The following is a 20,328-nucleotide window of genomic DNA, read 5'->3' as shown; positions in this document are numbered from 1 at the left end:
TTAGATCATATTTGATGGTTGAAACAAAAGTTATAACAGTATCTCTTACGGTGTTTGGAGGAGGAGTCAAGATGGCGGAGGAGTAACAGGTTGAGACAACATCAGGTAGCAGGAGATCAGCTAAATAGTTTATCAAAGCATTCCGAACACCTACAAATCCAACAGGAGATCGAAGAGAAGAAGAGCAGCAATTCTAGAAACAGAAAATTGACGACTTTCTGAAAGGTAGGACTGGCAGAGAAGTGAATCCAAAGCGACGGGAAGATAGACTGCGGCTCCCGGCAAGCGGTGGAGCAACGGAGCACAAAATCAGAACTTTTAAAAGTCTGCTCCATGGAGGGACATCACTCCAGAGGCTAAGCCAGGGTGAAGCCCATGCGGGGACAGCGTGGTTTCAGGTCCAGCGGGGTCACAGAAGGATTGGGGTGTCTGAGTGTCACAGAGCTCACAGGTATTAGAGCAGGGAAGCCGGCTACAGAGATGGAGCCGAGGAGTGAGCTCTCAATTTAGGGTTACCTTAAACTGTGATCCATGGCACAGACCACTGCTCTGTGAGCAGGGACCCCACAAGATCGGGGGAGACTCCGTGGAAAAGCTCAGGGATCTGTGGGGTTCAGAGACTCCAAGTGGGGCTGTGTGCCAGAGACAGAGACACTCAGTCACAGGCTGGGTGAGCTCGGAGCACGACCAGAGGCCAGGGAGACAGGAGTGATTGAGCGCTTTTCTCTGAGGGCGCACTGAGGAGTGGGGCCCTGAGCTCTTGGCTCCTCCAGGCCAGAGATTGGGAGGCGGCCATTTTCATTCCTGTCCTCGGGAACTCTACGGAAAGCGTTCAGGGAACAAAAGCTCCCAAAATCGAACCCGAGAGGATTACTTAGCCCGGCCCTTGGTAAGGGCGGTGCAATTCCACCTGGGGCAAAGACACTTGAGAATCACTACAACAGGCCCCTCCCCCAGAAGATCAACAAGAAATCCAGCCAAGACCAAGTTTACCTACCAAGGAGAACAGCAGAATTCCATAGGAGGAGAAAGCAAAGCACGGAACTCATGGCTTTCTCCCCATGATTCTTTAGTCTTGCAAAATTAATTAATTTTTTTAAATTTTATTATTTTTCTTTTGCTAAATTTTTTTTAACTTTTACCCTTTCCTCTTTTAATGTTTTTTTAACTAGTTTATCTTAACAATACTTTTCATTAAAAAAAAATCTTTTTGAACCTTCATTATTATAGTCATATTTTATCCTTCATTGTATCTAACTTTATTTTTTGTATACACATAGGGTTTTTTCTTCTAAAAAAAATTAAGGATTCAACTTCTTCTAATAGATCAAAATATACCTTAAATCTAGCACAGGGCTTTGTTCTAGTCTCCAGCCTGAGCAAATTCTCTCCACTTTCTTTTTCTTTATTCTCCCAACCTACTTATCTTATCAACTCCTTTTTTAGAAATTTTTTTTTAATTTCATCTGTATAGTCATATTCCATCCTTTCTTCGTGTTTACCCTTATTGTGTGTGTGTGTGTGTGTATTTCATTCTTTAAAATTTTGGGAGGTAGTTTCTTCTAAGAGACCAAAATACTCCCAAAACTAAGTGGGTGACTCTGTTCTATTCACCAGTTTAGTGTATGTATGTGTATATATATATATATATTTTTTTTTAATATTTTCTCTTTATTTTTTTTCTTTCTTTTTAATCTTTTTTTTTTTTTTTTCTGAACTTCTTTTTACCCTCTATCTTCCCCCCACGATTTGGGGTCTCTTCTGATTTGGTTAAAGCATGTTTTCCTGGGGTCTTTGCCACCCTTTTAGTATTTTATTCTCTCCTTCATATATTCTTATCTGGATAAAATGACAGGTGGAAAAACTCACCACAAAAAAAAAGAACAAGAGGCAGTACCGAAGGCTAGGACCTAATCAATACAGACATTGGTAATATATCAGATCTAGAGTTCAGAATGACGATTCTTATGGTGTTCAGTGTATGTTGAGGAAATAGTTGCAAATGTGGGCTTAAAATGTGGGAAGGGTAGAGACCTATATAGAAGTCAAGTTTCAATATTTTATGGAAGCAATAAAATACAAATACTAGTAAACTGTGATAAGTTATATGTGTACACAGTAATACCTTAAAATAACTACTAAGAAAAAGTACTCAAAGCAATATAGTAAAAAATAATATAAATAAAACATTAAAGAATCCTAATAAATGGTCAAGTAACCCATAGGAAGGCAAGAAAAGAGAAAGAAGAATGAAAAGGAAGGGACCCCCAAAATAAATTATAAAACAGCAGTTTCAAACCCTAATATACCAATATTAATTCTTTTAAAGATTTTATTTATTTATTTGACAGACAGAGATCACAAGTAGGCAGAGAGGCAGACAGAGGGAGAGAAGGGGAAGCAGTCTCCCTGCTAAGCAGAGAGCCCAATGTGGGCCTCAGTCCCAGGACCTGAGTCGAAGGCAGAGGCTTAACCACACTGAGCCACCCAGGTGCTCCTATACAAATAATTAAAGAGTTGTTTTAAATGTAAATGATTAGAATGCACCAATTAAAAGACAGATATTGGCAGAGCAAATTTTTAAAAAAATCACCTAGCTATATATATATATATATATATAATTACAAGAAATTCACTTCAAACACAATAGCATAACTAGGTTGAAAGTAAAAGAATGGAAAAAATTGCGTCATGATAACATTAATAAAAAAATTAGGAGTGGCTATAATATCAGATTAAGTAGACTTCGGAGCAAAGAAGATTATTGGGAACAAAGAGGGACATGAAATAATGAGGAAAGAACCAATTCGGAAAGGAGATATAATAATCATAAATGTGTAGGTACCAAACGACAGAGTTTCAAAATACACAAAACAAAAGTTAATACAGCAAAAAAGAGAAATAGACAAACCCATAATTATAGTAGGGAAATTCAAAACTACTCTTAACAATTGATAGTACAATTAGTGACGATATCTAGTTGGCATTTATAGAATACTACATCCAAAAATATATATTCTTTTCAAGTGGCTATGGAACATTCACCAAGATAGACCATATTCTGGATCATAAAATAAATCTAATAATTTCAAATAATTGAAGGCATATAGAATTTCTTCTGCCCCTATAATGGAATTAAACTAGTTGTCAACAACAGAAAGACAACAGGAAAAATCTCTAAACACTTGGAATATCAGAACATACTTCTAAACAATCTGTGGGTCAAAGAGAATATCCCAAGAAAATAAATGCATACAGCTAAATGAAAATGCAAATTCAACATATCAGAATTGTGGGATGCAGCTAAGGCAGTGCTGAGAGGGACTTTTATATCATTAAAATGCAAAAGATGAGATGCCTCAATCAATAATAAGAATTCCTACTTTATGAAAATAAAAAAGGAAGAGCAAAGTAATTCAAAGACAGTGGAGGGACAGAAAAAAGTGTTTTAAATAAAGAGCAAAAAATCAACAAAACAGAAAAACTAGAAAAAAATCATTGAAAACAAAATTTAGTTCTTCAAAAAACCAATAAAACTAACAAGTGGGCATACCTGGGTAGTTCAATCAGTTAGGTGTCTGCCTTTGGTTCAAGTTGTGATTCTGGGGTCCTGGGATGGAGCCCCACATCAGGCTCCCTGGTTGGTAGGGAACCTGCTTCTCTCTTTTCCTCTGCCTGTCACTCCCCCTGTTTGTGCACTCTCTCTCTCTCTCTGTCAAATAAAAGAGTTAACACTAATTTTAACAACTCTTTCTAGGATAAAGGAGTAAGGAATACTTCTCAACTCATTTTATGAGACCAGTATTACCTTGATACCAAAGTCAAAGACAGCACAAGTAAAGTAAGCCATACACCAATATCTCTCTGGGACAGGGATGAAAAGTTCCTCCAGAAAATATTAGCAAACTGAATCCAACAATGCATAAAAAGAAATACACATACTAAGTAAAATTTATTCCAGGCATGTGAGACTGATTCAGCATTATAAAATCAATCAGGAGAATCCACCATATCAATAGGCTAAAGAAGAAGGATCATAAGATTATATCAATTGACACAGAAGTAGCATTCGACAAAATCCAATATCCAATCATGATTAAAAACCCTCAACAAGTTATGAACAGAGAGAACTACCTCAACTTAAGGAAAAACATCTACAAAAAATATCTTGAGCTAGCATCATACATAATGGTGAAAGGCTGAATCCTTCTCATCCCTCTTATTCAACATAATACTGGAAGTTCTAGCCAGAGAAATAAGGCAAAACACATACATGCATATATACATACATGCATTTAAAAAAAAAGAAAGAAAAGATTTGAGAAAGAAAGAAAGGACACTAGGATTGGAAAAGAAGAAATAAAACTGTACTTATTTACAAATGACATGAGAAAATGACAAATGACTATGAAAAAATAATCCTAGAAACTTTGGAACTAATAAGTGAGTTCGGCAAGATCAGAGGATACAGGGGCGCCTGGGTGGCTCAGTGGGTTAAAGCCTCTGCCTTCGGCTCCGGTCATGATCCCAGGGTCCTGGGATCGAGCCCCGAGTTGGGCTCTCTGCTCAGTGGGGAGCCTGCTTCCCTTCTTCTCCCTCTGCCTGCCTCTCTGCCTACTTGTGATCTCTGTCTTTCAAATAAATAAATTAAAAAAAATTAAAAAAAAAAAGATCAGAGGATACAAAAATCCATTACATTTCTATGTACTAACCATGGACCTGGGGAAATTGATACTTAAGAACAATACCACTTACAATTGCTCCAAAGAAAATTAAATGCTTTAGGTAAAAACTTAAACCTGTGTGGGATCTGTATGTTGAGAATTACAAAATGCTGATTAAGGACATCAAAGGCCTAAATAAATGGAAAGACATAGGGTATTGATGAATTGGAAGACTTAGCATGGTAAAGCTGTCAATTTTTCCTAAGTTGATTTGAAGGTTAAATGTAATTCCTATAAAAATCACAGGAAAAATTTTGTAGATACAGGCATATTTATTCTCCAATCTATATGGAAAAATGCACACCCTAGAATAGCTAAAATAATTTTGAAAAAGAATATAGAGGAATCATTGTACCTGATATTAAGATTTAATATAGAGCTATAATAATCAGAATGGTACGTATTGATGGATGGGATAAACACACAGATCAATGGAACAGAATAGGGAACCTAGAATGATACACAAATATTCTTTTTTTTTTTTTGTTAAAGATTTTGTTTATTTATTTGACAGACAGAGATCACAAGTAGGCAGAGAGGCAGGCAGAGAGAGAGGAGGAAGCAGGCTCCCCATGGAGCAGAGAGCCCGATGTGGGGCTCTATCCCAGGACCCTCAGACCACAACTGGAGCCAAAGGCAGAGGCTTTAACCCACTGAGCCACCCAGGTGCCTTGATACACAAATATTCTTAACTGTTTTTTGACAAGGTATAAAAGCAATTCAGTGGAGGAAAGATAGTTTTCACAAATGGTGCTAGAGCGATGGATATTCACAAAGTCCTAGAATCCAGAAGTCTTGGAATCACTGGCCTGGAGCTTATAAATTAGTGAGGTGATCTTGGTAAAAGAGGCCTGCTTTAAAGTAGAGTGGATATCTTTGTCTATCTGCTGCGCCTGTTCCTAAACTCTCATCATCTTTCTGCTGATCTAGCAATAGAAAGACCCAGCAGGAGTGTGGATGAGTCAGCATAATCCCCACTACTTTCAGGACATACAGATTGAAGATCTTTGTCATCTTACTATGTGCCATGTACATCACATGTACCATCTTACTTCACCCTCAAAATAACCCTGTTAGGTAGGGAGTGACAGAGCTGGGATGGCAGCCTCATCTGTCTGATTTTAGAGCCTGCCTTCTTCACTACTACCTGTTGCCCCTCTGGGACATGTGCCTGACACCTCTGTACAACATTTGAAATGAAAATTAACCCAAAGAAGACAATGTCTAACTGTTGTATTCATCTTGCAGTGGGAACAGTCCTATCTATAGGTTACTGGAACCATGGACTTAACCCCAAGAACATCAAGGTCCTACTGAATTTTAGCATTTAGACATCATTCCATCTGCTTGTATGGGAGAAACAAGCATCTTCTGCAGCTCCTGACTTCATCCCTGGTTTCAGCATGGACGGTTTTTGTTTTTAACACTTTTATCAAGGGATAATTTATACCCCATAAAATCCAGCCATGGTGTGCCTACAATTCAATGATTTTCATACATTTGCTGAGTTGTGCAGTTATCATCAGTTTGAGACTATATCCTTCATCCCCCAGAGGTCCCATTGTGTCTGTTTATAGTTATTCCTTGTCCCCACCTCCTGTCTTAGGCAACCACTGATATGCATTCTGTCTATACATTCACCTTTTCTAGAATTTCACAGAAATGGAATCATACAATATATAGTCTTCTGCTTCCATTTTTTAAAGCTTAACATTATGTTTTTGAGGTCCATCCATGTTGTATTATGTATTAGTAGTTGCTCCTTTTAATTAAAAAATAGTATTCCATTGCACAGATATGCCATATTTTGTTTATCCATTCACCAGTTGATGGAGATTTTTCACTATCATGAATAGTTCTGCCATGAACATTCCCATGCATACTTTTGTGTGGACATATGTTTTAATGTCTTTTGGATAAATTTATAGGAGGGAAATAGATGGATTTTATTATAAGTATATATTTAACTTTTTAAGAAACCACCAAACTGCTTTTCAGAATCTGTACCTCTCTTTTTTCAAAGATAAATATTCCAATACAGAAAATTAAAATGTTTCTCAGTCTTACCTTGAGGATTAGGTAATGTTAAGCTAATATTAACTTTAAATAAAATGTACACATTTAACTTAAACAAAAGGGATTAAAAAGGATTAAAAAAAAGAATTCAAAAAGGATTTAAAAAAATTCCTTTTATCCCTACCATCCTCCTAAGATAACTACTGTTAACAATTTATTGTTCATCTTTCCAGAAACATTTAATGCATATATCATATATTTTTAGATACAGGTCCAGCTGCCCAAAGGAAACCCATCATACACATTGCTTTGCATTTTTTTCAATTAATAATCTATTTTAGAGGTCTTTCCATAACAGTACATATAGTCCCAGGTATTTGTTAAATTTTTAACAGCTTTATTAAGATATAATTGATATATAATAAACCATACATATTTAAAGTATCCAATTTGATCATTTTTTAAGATTTATTTTTATTTATTTAAGAGAGAGATTGGGGGAACTGGCAGAGAGACAGAGTCTGAAGCAGACTTCGTGCTGAGCATGGAGCCTGACGCAGGGCTCTATCTCACCACCCTGAGATCAAAACCTGGGCTAAAACAAGAGTCGGATGCTTCACTGACTGTGCCACCCAGGCACTCCTACAATTTCCTAAGTTTTAAAGTATGTATACACCCATGAAACTATCACTGCAATCAAGTTAATGAACTGAGTTCCAAATAAAGTTGCTATGAACATTTGTGTACAAACCTTTATATGGACATATGTCTTGGGTAAGTACTGAAGAGTAGAATAGCTAGAATATAAGGAAAGCATATGTTTAGCTTTTTAAGAAATTGCCAAACTGCTTTCCAAAGTAGTGTTCCATTTTACATTTTCACTCGCAGCAGATGAGAGTTCCAGTTGCTCTGCATTCTGTGTGTCTCCAGAAGTTTGATTTGGTTCTTTTTTATACATTTGATGTCCTTAACATTTTGAACATATGAAAGGCAATTATAACAACTTCCAAAGTTCTTGTCTACTCATTCTCACATCTGCTTCATTTCTTGGTCTATTGCAATGGATTGATCTTTCTTCTTATTACAGGTTGTATTTTCTATCATCTTTGCAAGCCTGGTAGGTAATCTTTGATTAAATACCAGACACTATAAATTTTACTTTGAAGGGAGCTGCTTATTTTGTATTTCTATAAATATTTTTGAGCTTTGTTCTGGGACAAAGTTGAATTACTTGGAGACCTTTGATCCATTTGGGTCTTGCTTTTAAGATTGGTAGGTGGGACCAGAGCCATGTTTAGTTAGGGGCTAAATCCTCCGGACGATTGTAAGCCCCTCGGTGGATAATCTACCCATGTGTTGTGAGTTATGAGATTTTCCATTCTAGTTGGTGGGAACAGACATTATTCCAGCCCTGTGTGAGTGCTGTCTATCCTCCTACCCTTTTGGATCATTCTATCCCCAGCCTTGAGTAGTTTCTTCACCTGCATGTGCTGATCAGTATTCTGCTTAATATTTGAGGGAAAACTTCTGCTGACTTCCAGAGATTTCTCTCTCTATCACTCTCTTCTCTCTTTCACCCTGTGCTGTAATGTCTAGCTGCTTTGGTCTCCCCACATGGTTTCCACCATCTTTGACCTAGGAATCTAAGAGATGCACCACAATTTATTTAACCAGTTTCCTTTTGTCAGATGTTTCAGTTGAGTCTGTTGTTATTCTCTTGTGATCTACAGCCAAGATTATTCTCATGCACATATAAGTGGCAGATTCCTGTGAATACAACTGTACCCTGTGGTTGTTCCTAGTAGGCATGTTATTAGCTGCCTGGTTAACTGTGATAGAGAATACTAAATCATCTTCCAAGAAGTTGCATCAACCTACACTTCATGGAAAGTGTATGAAAATGACTTTTGGCTCGTATCCTTGCCTGCAAGGGGTATTATCAAACTTAATTTTTGCCAATCTGATAGGTTAAAAAAAAATGGCACTTCATTGTTGTTTTAATTTGTATTTCTTTAGTCATGAATGAAGCTTAGTATCTCTTTACATGTCTGTTGGCTGGTTTCCCTGTTTCCACCTAGATAATGCTGCGGACAGACAACGCAGAGGCACAGACCTCCTTTGTAACAACTTGCAGTTTTTCTCCAAATGATGGCTCATTTCCCTCAGCTACACACACACAGTGGATGTCCTGATTTCTAGGGATCCCTAGATCTTGAGTTCCATGCCCTCACTCTGGGAACCAGTGCCACTGCCCTTCTAAACTAATCTATGTGCCACTGTCATGGTACAAATTGCTGCAATGACCAACTTCAGGTGCTTCAAGGAAATAAAGTTTGTCTTCGGTTTCCTGAAGAGGTAGACCTCGCCAGTCTAGAAGGTAGACCTGAAGAGGTAGACCTCACCAGTCTAGAAGGTAGACCTGAAGAGGTAGACCTCGCTAGTCTAGAAGGTAGACCTGAAGAGGTAGACCTCACCAGTCTAGAAGGCAGACCTGAAGAGGTAGACCTCTCCAGCGTCTAGAACCCAGCAGTGTCGCTGATCTCCAGCCTTCTGCATCAGTAAAGCTCACAAGTACCGATGGCCACCACTATTGCCATTATTACTGAGAATCCAATTCAAGATTAAGCCTTGTCATATTAAACCACTTAGAACTGTGGTAGTTTTCTGGCCCAGAGGCTGAAGAGATTGGCAAGAAAAGACTCAGAGTTTCATCAGTCCTGGATACATGACAGTATGACTTCAGCCTCTGTGAAATTTCTAGAGTCAGCATCTGCTTGACTTTGGATGCTATAGCTACACTCACTAGGATGGAAGGAGAAAGGGAGGTAGGAAGCAAGGGAGGGAGGTTGGATGAGATGACTTTCAATACTCTTTTTAACTTAATGTTAGAAAAACCTTTTATATCATTAGCTCTCGTAGGCATCATGGTCCCCCCACCGTCCTCCAGATCTGCAGAAAACTCACAAGATGCGAGAACTTCCACTAATTAGTATGCAGTCTCTCAAGGCTATCCTTCCTCCTTAGAGTGTATCTCAGCCATGCTCTGTTTCTTTTATTTTTTAAATAATTTTTAAAATACGTCAAGTTTTTATTTAAATTTTAGTTAACATATAATGTAGTATTAGTTTCAAGAGTAGAATTCAGCGATTCATCACTTACGTACAACACCCACTGCTCATCACAAGTGTCCTCCTTAATCCCCATCACTCATTCAGCGCATTCCCCTGCCGACTTCCCCTCCTGCAACCCTCACTTTCTTCTCTAGAGTCCAGAGTTTCTTATGGTTTGCCTCGCCCTGTTTCTTTTAAACAAGCTTTCAGAATAGATCCCTTTTCTAGCCCTAATTCATACCTTTCCAGGTTCTTCGGACTAACCACATTTTGTCTTCCGACATTTTGTGACATACCTGGAAGGTCATTTTTTATAAGGAAGAGAATAAAGATTCATTTCAGGAAAACCAGCCACAAAACTAACATCCTGCTCAGCTTTTTTTTTTTTTTTCCTACAAGCCTCTGCAGCATTGCTCACACATCACTATCAAAACGCTTTGACTCAAGGGTAATAACAGGAGCCACCTGCCAGACACTGTCCCAGTCACTTATGGGCATCCTAACTGCCACCTCACTCCTGCAAAATAGGTATTAATACCTGATTTTTAAGGTGAGGCAGGTAAGCATAATTTATACGAAGTCAAAGTCCTGTAGCTAGGAAATAGCAGGGCCAAGTCTGTTGGGTAGAATGCTGTATGCATGGTACTGCAGTGTTCACTCTGTGCGCAGCATTGTGGGATATAGGGAAACACCATCTTTTCCTGATTCCATGAGGTTTAATTCAGTTGGGGAGATGAGGCTGACTCTGAGGGAAAATTGAACAACACTGCAAAACTACATTGCTGGAGAGGTTAGGCAGGCGATGATGAGTAGCTGCTGGGTTCACAGGAGAGAGCAGAATGTCTTCCTATGGAATTTAAGCTCCTCTGCAAGGATGCATTTTGAGAGAATTTGTTAGCTATTTGGAGAGAATTACTAGGTGGAAGACAGATGATTGAAGAGAGTGCAAAGGGCACAACACACACTCTATTTACGTAACAAACACACACATACACACACTTATATACCCAACCAAGTAAATTTGCACAGTGATGCTTCTTCTCACTATTCACAAAGAATGAGCCCATTTGCCCAGTCCCCCACTGCTCTCACCTTTTGTCCCCCAGCCATCCAATCAATACATAGGGTGGTATGAAGAGGGCATTGGGAAGTTAGAGATTGATTGTATTGGTTGGTGGAAAGATAAGCTTGACTCCTCCCAAGGATCTTCCCAACATTTCAGCAGCTTTGGTAACAACTCTCCTGCCTTTGCCTATCATCCCCCTCCTTTACCACTTGAATCAATAATGAAGTCCCTGCAGCCAGAAGGTCAAAAATGCCTGAAAATTGTGGAGTCTACAGTGCTAGGCAGATGGCAAGTTCAAAGCCTTCCTACCTGTTGAGGCCTGAGCCCAAGTTCTTAGTAGCTGATGAAGTCAGCAATCTATAATGGCAAATGTAGCGCATAAAACAATAGCCTCCAGGTTAGTACGCGGGCCTTGGCAGGCACGTGACAGAGAACGTTTATAATATGCCCAAGGATGTGTTGAAAGCTCCATTAATTGTGTGACTTGCTAAAGATTGGCACCCTCCTCATTAGTGATGATGTGGGTTAAGCAGAACTTTGTACTCCTTTTTACTAAGTTTAATTACTGATGGTGCTGCAGCACGTGACCTCTGGACAGCCTTCGTGAAGGGACTGTATCATTAAACATTGGGGGTTCCAATTCCATTCAGAGCCCTTTAATTGAATAAAAATTTCCTGAATACCTATGTGTATGTGACACTCTTTTGAACATACCAGATTATATAAATCAGGGATTCAGTGTCCTAGTATTTTTCCTTTGGTTGAAGAAACGAGACTAACACACTTGAAATAATTACAACCCAATTTGTGTTATTTTGGAAGCTACCGGCTTTATGATTGCAATTTGCTACCTATTCACAAAACTGCTCTCGTTTTCTATTAATTTAACAAGAGTTAATTGCTTATCTGTTTTGTGCTAAGTACTGTGCAATATAGTATAATTTCACAAACGTAAGTTTAGAAAGACCTGATTTCAAATTCTGGTCCTGATATTTACTAGCAGCATGACTTTAAGAATATTCTAGAGTCTCAATTTCCTTACCTGAGAATGGGGGATAATAATGTTCATTTTTTAGTTTTGTGAAAATCATGTCTTAATGTATGAAAGGCATGTAGTACAGTGATTAGTAGTGATTATTCAATATATGATGCTATTATTAGCCTAGGCATTGTGAGGATTATAGAAATAAGCAAGATGTAACTCCTGTCCTTAAAGAGTTTATAATATAAATTATATATATATGTGTATATACATATATATATATGTAGTTTTAATACTAAATCCTACTAATAATTATAAGCAAGAATGCCAGAGTTGAGTAAAGATGACTTGGGACATTTTATCAATTGAACTTAAATTTGAATATGGTTCTCCATTTGCTTTGAAGGCTAGTAAGTTTTATACTTCTCTTTTATAAAAGGCAAGGCTACACCAATTACCAAGGCAGGAACTCCCAACTTTCAACAGCTTTGCCTTTACCACTGTTTGGCCTAACATATATGGAAACCATGGAAGAATTTCAGGCAAAAAGGAAATAAAGTTCAGCAGAACTTTGGTCATTTTCTATGTTTTAGACTAGGAAATTACTGTATTTTTTTCACGAGTCTTAGTGAAAGTGACAGGAACCAGCTCAAACTAGCTTAAGCCATGTATTTAATTTACCAGAGTATATACATATCCTTGAAGAAAGAGCTTCAGGATTTGTCTGGAATGGGGTATATGTCTATCATTGAGCCAATTCTTCTAGCCAGGGGGATGGTAGGCTCTCTGATGGGTCAGGTGTGGGTCAAGCACTTCCCCTTTGGCTCTTGCAGATGGCCAAAACCACAGTCATCTCACAGAATCAATTCTGGTGGCAGTCCACATGTTCTCTTAGTGAAACACCTAGGGAGCACCTGGTTTCTGGGAACACTGAAAAACCTCACTGATGCTCCAAACTTAAGTGAGGCCACTGGCTTTAAGGCCATTTTGTTGCAGGAACCTTGGAGAAGGCTGAAGACTTGAGTAGCCCATCCAAATTTATTATACAAGGATTTGGGTGGGATATAATTTCATTGACTTCTTACTATAGAAAGATGAGTTGTGTTGCCTTGGGCCGGAAGTCAAATGTACCAGCATTAACACCAGAGAGAAGAGAAATGTAAAAAGCCCAACACCTCCATACTTCTTCACAGGCCAGTGAATCATGGGCACACTAAGCTTTTAGAGATTTCTTACAAGTCTGGGCTAGTTTGGATTTGCCTTCAGCTCTCCACCACCATACCAGATTATTATATATAATCTATTACATATAATATATATTATATATATGTATCCCCTCCTTTCCCTATATTGTCCAAGTTATCCTATATATAGTCTGAAAGTCATAACCTGAGTGTGGTCATTGGGGATTTTCTTGAGGATAAAGCCCATTAAAATACTAGGCTCACAAGAAAAGAATATGTTTCTGGTATTGACTTTGACACCAACAAACTGCAACAAAATGTTGAACCACCCTTCCACTTTGGAGAATCTCAGTTTTCTCAACTATAAAACCAGGGGGTCAGATGAAAGCATGGAAGATCCCTTTGGGGTAACTTGATAAAGTGTCTGGCAACTAGCAGGTGCTTCACAAGGGCTGTTAGTCTTTGTTCTCCCTTTACTCCTTCCAGATTTACATTCCATGATTCTGTGTCTGATTGGCTTGTTGACTTCTTCACCCACTAACAGGAAAAAGAGAGCAGGGGTGGGATCCAGGACCATCAGAGGTGAATTTGGAAGAAGGAAGTAGTGAACGTATGGATGTCTGGGATAGCTGCCCAACAACAACCTGTTCACTGAAAATCCCTCTACTCATTTTGGTTAACATGCCAAAGGCTAGAATGCAATTGGAAGTGAATATTTTCACAGTTATACATCAGCCACACTTACCTTGATCTTAGGACCCTCTTTTTCTTCTAATCTATTACTATTCATGGTCAATACTTTCAATACTGAATTCTTCTCTTCCCTAGAAAGAGAGAGAGAGAGAGAGAAAGACAGACAGAGGTTATTGAGAGAATGCAGTCGGTGCTGGGAGACTATCATGGGCACATGGGCAAATGACCCTGAAAATACCCCAGAGTTTGGAAGGCTGAAGAGCAATTTGAAAAGAGAGATGACTAATGTCTAACTTCAAATTGTTTTTGTTGGCTCTTTAATTGGGATATTAGAATAATAATGATCATATTTACAAATGTTTTCAGTGCTTAAGTGGTTTGTTTATTTGTTTTGCTTCTAAATAAAGGAAGGAGATGGGATTTGTTTCTGGGTGGTTCTTGTGTGCAACAGAGAGCACAATGGAAGTACCACAAATCCCTCAAGAATTGGCAAAGATATGGGCGCCTGGGTGGCTCAGTGGGTTAGGCCGCTGCCTTCGGCTTGGGTCATGATCTCGGGGTCCTGGGATCGAGTCCCGCGTTGGGCTCTCTGCTCAGCGGGGAGCCTGCTTCCCTCTCTCTCTCTGCCTGCCTCTCTGTCTACTTGTGATCTCTCTCTGTCAAATGGATAAATAAAATCTTAAAAAAAAAAAAAAGAATTGGCAAAGATAATGAAAAAAAAAAAGGCTTTGAACTTCCAGAAGACATTGAATCACCATTCCAACTGATTTTTTATCTAGTTCCAAAGTGGCTAGACGACCCCAACTGCCATTCGGGTTATACATGTTAAGCACTCGGTCTAGAAAACATGACAGCTATGCCTAGTAGGTGACCCAGTTTCTTGGGTGGATGTGTACTCAAAGAATGGGTGGGTTCCAGGCCAGCCCAAATACTAGTCTTACTCTACTTGGTCACCTAGTCCTCTTCTTACTTCCAAGCCTTCTTTAAGTTGGTCAGTGATCAACATTCCCTTTCTCTACTCCCACACAGGAACTTTAGATTCTAGAACAATATCATTAGTCTTATTCCAGTTGTCTCTTCAGCTGCTTATGGTGTGTGAAGATGGAGTCTTAGGTAGGTAAGGAGAAAATTCCTGTAGAGTGATTCCCTCTTTTCCCACCTAGGAGTGCACCTGGTACATAGAGTAGGTTCATTAACATAATGGATGTGGCTGTGTTGTCTTTGGCATTATAGTTGGTGCACTCACAGACATTGGTCCAGGTCAACCAGTTCCCAGGCTGGGCTCTTTCCACTATGGCTGGCTACATGCTGAACTACAATGGTTTACTGTAAGCAATTAACATAAATCAGATAGTGTAAGGAAAATAAAAACCAAGCTGGAAATTTGAATCAGTGACAAAGAAACCATTCTCTTGAGGAAGGCAGAAATGAAGACAAAAATAAAATAAGTGGATGGACAACCTTAAATTCTCCCTTTGCCTCCTCTGCTTTATAAAAGAGCCCCTATGTCCCAGAACAATATTGCCAGGTGTCGCTTTGGCTGTACAATTATTTCCTCATCTTACTACCCTTGGTCCCCATTCTTGCCTGTGTTCCTACAGTTGACCCTGCCATAATGCCCTCCCTCCTCCTTTTAGGCATTTGAAAACCACTTGTCTTCAAGGCAATGGAGCTTTCCAGACTAGATTCTAAGTTCCACAAAGGCTGAGCCCAGTCTGTCTTTTTTGTGGCACATCTCAGTGCCTGGAACAGGCTTTCCATAGATGGAAGGAAGGAGGGAAGGAAGGAAGGAAGGAAGGAAAGAAGGAAGGAAGGAAGGGGTGGAGGGAGGGAAGAAACAATATGGTAGCAAAGCTATATGAGCCCATACTATCTTTGCCTTTTTTGAAATTTTGTGTTTATAGTCACTACTTAACAATAGAACTAAGAGTTGCTCACTGTGTTACCCGAATATGTTAATACTTTGAAGACAGAGAATTATACTTCAGTATTTAGTCCCCTTCTAGGAAGACAGCTTCTTGTAAATACTTGTTGATGAAAGAATGTCTGTTTAGGGCCCTCACTTTTGGGCTATGTACAGGCCCAGAGTTCTCAGCGTCCACTCTTGCTGCCCTCAGTCAGTGACAGTCAGCCTGATTATCCCTCCCAGTGAGCCCAAAGGACAAATCAGCCCCCTTGGAGCTGTGGAAAGGAAACAGTCAAATTCCACTATCCATGTTCCTCTGCAGAAACAACTCACAGGGAGTTTGCCTACCGGAGGGACACCACCTCTAAAACTTCAGATTTCATATTAATGTTTTCATGGATATTACCTTTTTTTCAAATAGAATCAAACAGAAGCAAAGAGTTTTGGCTTTGAGGGCAGACACTGCCTTATCAATGAGGAATAGTCAAACTGTAGTACTGGTTAAGGGCCGTCCAGCTTCTCCTCACAAACCCAGTGATCTGGAGATTATTTATGTAAACTCCAGGCCTAGTTCCTCATCTCCAAAGCAGACTGTGGAGAGGGTGGCAAAAATGATCTCTGCACTGGCCTCTTCAGTGCAGCAGACCCTGGTGCACTTGGAGCTCTCAGACTTGTTACAGCCTCTGGGGACACCACACCTCCTACTTGCCCAGGTAATTCAAGTAAGTTCTTAGTACCTCACTCTGCTATTCACTCCTCCTGTGAGCAGAGGCTTACAGATTTCTAATTTTTGCTTCTGGCTCCTTGGTTTGAAGACCCACCCAGACTCCATTCTTGGGACCCTGTTTGCCTCTGGGATTTCCCAGCTGCCTCACCCCACCTTTTTCAGCTTCAGGGAGCACACACCTTTCCTCAGTTTCCCACTATGGGAAACTTCAAATTGGGCCCCAACAGCCCAGGGTAGGCGGATATAGACAAATGTTATTAGAATAGCAAGTTTCGTCTAACAGGATTGAACACATGGTTTGGCAGAGGCGAGTTGGTTCTGTACTACCTGCCTCCTTGAAACTGACATATATACCCCACCAAAGATCCATCCCTCATTCTTTATGCCTTCCACTTATGTCAGTTCATCATGTTCTTATTCTCATGATTAAGGCTTCCCTCAATACTCAGATTTGGCCTCTGACTCCATGTTGGCTCTAACCATGACTCTTCTCAAGAGAATCTGGCCTTACAGTTGAGTTGGCCTTCTGACTCAGGGTGTCATCTGCTTCCTGGGGCCCTGGTCTCTTGTTCCCCATCGGTCATCCCTGTAGTCACTCTCTGCTAAGCCCTCACTGAAAGCTGGAAGGGCTTCCTTTATTTGCTGAGCCTGGGGGACACAGTCAGAATGGGAGACTTTTTTTCAATAAAAGATTCTGGGGTTTTCTGAAGCCCAGGTTCAGATGCAGGAGGGAAAGTGTAATTTTGATAAAGAGACTCCTACCAATCTAGAGGGAGGCTGGACACTAGAGTACAGAGCCTGGAGGAGGAGAGAAGAGGATGGTGGAGATCACCTGAGAAGTGAGAGAAGAGGAAAGAACAGAATTCCTGCTCCTTTAAGGTATTTCTGTATTTTTTTTTTAACCCTGAAAACTAACAAAGGTAGTTTACGGATAGAATTTCTTGGTTATAATGTTACAGAAAGAGTGGGTTTGCTAGCCCCAAACTAATAAGAGTTGTAGCCACTTCAGCCTGGGCTTAAAAAGTCAAGGGGGAACAATCCTGTGGACCTTCTATTCCCTCCTGCCTCCTCTTTCCTTCTGTGGCCTGTCAGCAATGAAGGGCAGGGAGAGTGGGAGGCTGTTTTGAGGGAACCGCACCTACTTTATCAAACTGTCTAAAAGTCCCAGAGAAGTGTCACTTACTGAGTATCAAATAGTAGGATGTCATGAAATTGCAAATTGCTCTTTCTTCAAAAACCCAGAGAGGGCCACCCTAGGTTTTGCACAACTATGCTCTTTTTCTAAATCAGTATGGCGGCAGCAGGGTGCTGGAGGAAACCCGTAAGATGGAGTCAACCCCGTTCGCTTGCCGTCAAGAACCCATCCCTTATGCTGGTGTTGAATGTGTCTTTGTCCACAAGGAGACTGCCTGGATTATCTGCGTGGACAATGGGGTACTGTGCTTGCGAGTGTGTGTGTGTGTGTGTGTGTGTGTGTGTGTGTGTGATGGAGGAAGCAGACATGGAAACCACTGCTGTGCTATACATTTAGTCATGAGGACAAATATGGCATTGCTATCACAATACACTCCATTAGCCCAATTATCCCTGAACAGACTATTTCTTCAGGACGCTGAAGTTAGTTAAAAAGATACCACGCGAGAGGGTAAGCATATTGCCAGGGAAAGGTTGATGGCTTGACCCCAGCAGGATAGTGAATTTGTAATGGACCCTAGCAGGATTGTGAATTTGTAATGGACCAAGGTTCTGGTTCTCAGCCGTGATCAGAAGAGTTACTACTCATTCACTAACTCTAACCCCATGTCAGTGCTTGAGCCAAACATTTTCATACACTACTCTATTTAAAGCCCACAGCAAGCCTGCAAAGTGGGTATTATTAGCTTCATATCACATGAGACTTGGAAGGTTAGGCAACTTGTTTCCAGACCCATGGCTAATACCTGGCAGAGCTGGGATCCAGACAGAGTTGTCCTGACTCCAAGGCTGCTATGCTCAACTACAATACAATACTACCTTTCCTGGCAGAAGCCAAATTGGAACGATTAATATAGTCAGGTGATTAGACTTTTGCAGAAGGACAAGAATGACAGAACTCACAAGAGATGGCTGAGTAAGCCACATGGCTCATTTGTTTAACTCTCCAGTGACCAGAATGCCTGTGGCCCCCGGCCGTGGGGGGGTATATCCCAGGAGCTGAGTCAGAGATCAGGAAATTATTTGATGAGCAGGAATGAGAAGGCAATGAGGTGGGCAGTTCTGAGAGTGCTCAGGTGCACAGGGAGGCCTGGCCTCCTCAGGACCCGACTCAGAAACATTCCTCAGGCACAGCTAGACTCACACCTTTAAACCCTTGCATTGCCAGTCGCTCTCTCTTCTGAGGACACATCCTATCTTCTATGTGCTCACATGCTTTCTTTTTTTAATCTACAGCTAATAACAAATTCATAATTGGCCAGAGAGATACTCTATCTCTTTTGTCATTAGTTAACAGCACTCATTTAGATGACCGAGAACATTCCTGCAGGGAAATGGGCTCACTATGGCCCATAAGACATTGGTGGACATTGCTGGCTGCCCCAGTGCCGTCCCCCCACCCCGATGGTTGAGAAATTCTAAAGGAGGAACGTCATGCTGTTTTGGGGACTGATCTGCATGTCAGGGTCAGGAGCCAGACCACCATGAAACAGAAATGAGATGCCTGATTGTCCTTTCAGGTAGTCCAGCCCAGGTATGTGGCACAGAAGCAGACATTGTCTTTTCTCTCTTAAGAATGCCTAGTGAGTCCTAGATATTGGAAAGTTAGCCTTTAAATTCCCCATCTTTGAGAGATTTTCAGGTTGGCGATTTATCATTTAAAGAGCCAAATGATGGGCTTATAAGAGAAGTTCCTGAGATTGAAGACAAAAAAGAATTTCATCTTGGGCATTACCATCCACATTGTTCTTTGACTTTATGTCTCCAGTGTTAGGCCTATTTATGCCTCTCCCCTACAATGTCCTAGTGAGGATGTCTACTTTTATAGTCTCAATTTACAAATAAGGAACTTTATTTGTTTGTTAATTAATTAATAGATTTATTTATTTATTTGAGAAAGAGAGAGATAGAGGGCATGTGGAGGAGGGAGGAAGAGACAGTCCTAAATAGACCCTGTGCTGAGCATAGAACCTGATGTGGGGCATTATCCCATGACCTGGGATCATGACCTGAACCAAAACTGGAGGTCGGAGACTCAACCGACTGTGCCACTCAGATGCCCACAGATGAGGAACTTTAAACATAGTAAAGATCTCACACACACCTACATGTATGTACACACATGTCACATATGTATGCACACACGTATGCATGTTATACACAGATGTGTGTGTAGGTTACGTGAACCTACATGTATGTACATATGACCATGCAGGGCGTCTGGTCATAGTACTGGGCATGCTAGTCCCCTTTTGCTATGTCAGGGCTGTAGTGTGTCTTAGTGATTGATGGAAACTCTACTGTGGGAGGTAGAGGCACAGTGACATGTTAGGTCAAATAGGAAAAGTCAGAGTGAATTCCAAGTATCAAAAATAAAAATTTTCGGGATGCCTGGGTGGCTCATATGGTTAAGCCATTGCCCTTGGCTCAGGTCATGATCCCAGCGTCCTAGGACTGAGTTCCACATTGGGCTTCTCGTTCAGCAGGGAGCCTGCTTCTCTCTGTGCCCCTGAATGCCACTCTGCCTGCTTGTGCTCGCTCTCGCTCTCTCTGACAAATAAATAAATAAATAAAAATTTTAAAAAATTATTTTCAGGACTTATCACTGTCAAGTAGAGTTCAGGAGCTCCTCCCTGGTCTCTTACCATCAATTTTTATGTTGATCTGCTAGTACTCAGATTTAGCCTCACATATAGTTTTCTACTGAAAGGAGCCAGGGCAGTTTG

The sequence above is a fragment of the Enhydra lutris genome, unplaced genomic scaffold (genome assembly GCF_002288905.1).
Source record: "Enhydra lutris kenyoni isolate GAN:26980312 unplaced genomic scaffold, ASM228890v2 scaffoldscaffold37, whole genome shotgun sequence".
NCBI lineage: Eukaryota > Metazoa > Chordata > Mammalia > Carnivora > Mustelidae > Enhydra > Enhydra lutris.
The sequence above is the reverse complement of the archived record's forward strand: the minus strand, read 5'-3'. Positions refer to the sequence as shown.